Source organism: Python bivittatus, unplaced genomic scaffold (genome assembly GCF_059951505.1).
Source record: "Python bivittatus isolate LINGU-HERP-01145 unplaced genomic scaffold, Pbiv_v1 ctg000190_np1212, whole genome shotgun sequence".
In the NCBI taxonomy this organism is placed as follows: Eukaryota; Metazoa; Chordata; class Lepidosauria; order Squamata; family Pythonidae; genus Python; species Python bivittatus.
The window spans coordinates 15,940,646-15,943,861 of NW_028277042.1; positions in this window are offsets into that span (position 1 = coordinate 15,940,646).

Sequence of the window (3,216 nt, forward strand, 5' to 3'; positions counted from 1 at the left end):
TAAAATTCCTAGGTTTCAGGTAACACTGCTTTTGGGATTTAGTGTTTTTATGTTCGTTATTTTTCTATTTCTCTTGCATTTTCAAAATGTAAACCCATGTTGTGGTTCTAATTAAAAAGTGATGCAGAAATGCTATAATTAAAAAATGCAAAGACTCTGGTCATTTAAAAGAGGAAGTCTCATTATTCATACATTGATTTAGGGTGAACTTCGTGTTTAACGAATCCTGCCCGAGAGCAACAATAAGTAATATTTTTCCCATGTAGAAAGGGGAATGTATTAACCCCATGGTCAAGGGGAGCATGACCATCGCTAACCAGGCTGGCTAAAGTATAGAGAACTTTTAATATCTGTATTTCTTTTGGATGGATTTGATTTTTTATAAAGGTGGTTCTCCACAAACCCTTCTTGTAACGCAAGCACGCTAACTACGTTTCCCTTTCAACAATACATTGCTGTGTTCCTGGTACAGTGATTGACGTTCTCATTAAAAAAGAAAAAAAGAAAGATCGCTTTGATGGTGAAGCCTTTCAAATGAAGGAGCAGTCCTGGCTCTGGGGGAGCGGGAGCCCCTGAACCCCGTGATGGTTGCGCAATATTGTAAGAAGAGACTCGCGGTTGTGCCAAATCTTTGGGCTGGAGCCATTTCTTTCTGGTTGGGGATGGTGACCAACATGGTCCAGCGAATGCCACTCCAGAACCAGGTTTGCTTTGCCGCCTTCCTGTGCTTCAAGGGATGTTCTAGGTTCCTGCTGGAACCACGATTTGCTTCTCCTTCTTCTCCCACATCCTGGCCTCCTGCGGATGCAGCCACGCTTTGCTTCCCTGAGATCTGGCCTCTTTGCTCCTGATCCTGAAGCTTCCTTCATTCCCGGTCCTCCATTTCCTCAGCGTAGCAACCTGCTGGCAGGGCCGTACCTATGTGGGCAAGATGCCCGAACCCCGATGGTTGCTGATCCATCCCAGAGCTTTGGAATACCACGGAGGGCTGTTGCCATGGCGACTTAGCAGCCTTTCAGTGCACTTGCTCATGCCTCGCTTTGCTTTTTTAACAACCAACTCTCCCTCCCGGACCTTCTCTTCAAACAGCTTCCGGGATATTTTGGGGAGAACGACCGAGAGGGATACACAGGCGTGCATAAAAATGCAGGGAGCGTGGGAAAAAAGAACGCTCTGTCTTGTGTACATGGAGGCAGAGAAGAGGACACGAAGTGAAGGATGAGACCCTCGGTGATTGGTCAGCTTGAAGCCAGAGCCAGTGGACCGGGATTGGCTGGCTGTTCTTTGTCCTCTGCCATCGGTCAATTTCATTGAAGGAAGGGCAAGCATTGAGTGATGGGCAGTTTTCTGCAAACTCTAGAGCAGTGTTTCTCAACCTTGGCAGCTTTAAGATGTTTGGACTTCGACTCCCAGAATTCCCCAGCCAGCATGCTGGCTGGGGAATTCTGGGAGTCGAAGTCCAAACATCTTAAAGCTGGCTGGGGAATTCCAGGAGTCAAAGTCCAAACATCTTAAAGCTGCCAAGGTTAAGAAACACTGCTCTAGATTCACAAAAGGAGATACAACCATGGTTATAGTCTTTTCAGTCTGAATGGTGTCTGGGAATATAGGCAGTTCCTAGCAGGGTGTTTTTTTGCAAAATTAGGGTGTTCAGGTCTGATAAATTCAAAATGTTGAGGGAGTCCTTTGGGTATTGCTCCAAGGGCTCCAGTCACAACTGGTATAACGGCGGATTCCTTTTTCCATAAGCGTTCAGCTTCGATCTGCAGGTCCCAGTATTTCCTCATTTTTCCCAGTTGTTTTTCCTCAGTCCTTGCATCGCCCGGTACAGCCACATCGATGAAGCAGACTTTCTTCTTTTCAATGACTGTTGCATCAGGCGTGTTTTGGACAAGGGGCCTGTCCAAAAAAAAAGGACCTAAGAATTATTAAGGTAATGTCTGAGAATATAGGCAGTTCCTAGCAGGGTGGGTTTGTGTGTGTGTGTGTAAAATTAGGGTGTTCCGTCCAATAAATTCAAAATTTCCAAATATTAAGGGCCTCCTTTAGGTATTGCTCCAAGGGCTCCAGTCACGATCTGCAAGTCCAGGTATTTTGTAATTTTTCCCAGTTGTTTTTCCTCAGTCCTTGCATCGCCCGGTACAGCCACATCGATGAACCAGACTTTCTTCTTTTCAATGACTGTTGCATCAGGCGTGTTTTGGACAAGGGGCCTGTTTGGATCTTAGTCCCGCACGGTCTCAGCCCGCTCATTTTCCAAGACCTCCTCAACGTGACAGTCCCAGGAGTCCTTGCGACCTTCACATCCAAACCTCTGGCAAGGTTTCCAGTGAATACTTTTGGCAACTCGGTCGTGACGCTGCTTGTAGTCAGTTTGTGTCATTTTGGCGCAGCCACTGATCAAACGATCAAAGGATAATTTTTATTGTATGCACGACGACGTGAAATCGCACTGCCAGTTCTTTAGCCGAGGTTGGCCTTCCTCTGCATCGAGTCCTTCCCAAGAACCTAGGAGGTCGTAATGCATTGGCATAATACATGTGCGGATTCCATCATCTTCATCTTCATCCCAGGTCCTTGGGAAGGACTCGATAGGTGGATAAAAATGCCAAATCCAGTCTAAATATCTGGCTGACTGTGCAACCAACAATAATAATTATTATTTTGGAAGAAATAATAGAAAGAAAAGCATTCCTCCCCTCCCCCCCCCCCAAATCCCACAGTATAATGTTAAGGACTGATTACAGACGAATATGTAATAGCAGCACAAAAACATGGCCCCTCCCTTCTCTAAACGATGTCGTCATCTCGAGGGAGGAGTAGGGAGGGTAACGTTTTGCCCCTTAGAGCCCCGCCCACTTTTCCCTCCGCCCTTTCGGTTTTAGCCAATAGGGAGGGAGGGAGGCGAGCCCTGGGAAGGTTTGCCCAATCAAATCAGCCGACCTCGTCGCATACCGGGAGGCATTGGGAGGTCCTTTCTTCCCTTTTTAGCCACTAATCCAACAGGAACGAGCCCGGCCAGCCAATCCAACGACTCATTGCTACCAGTCAACCTAGCATGCTGGTAGGGGAAAAAGTGGAAATTCCCTCCGTCCCACAGAGAGAGAGAGAGAGAGGGAGAGAAAAGAAAGAGAGAGAGCGAACCAGTCGCAAGGAGCAACGCCTGCCTCTGCGTGTTCTGATTGGCTGAGCGCGGGGGAGGGGCGGGACGGAGCG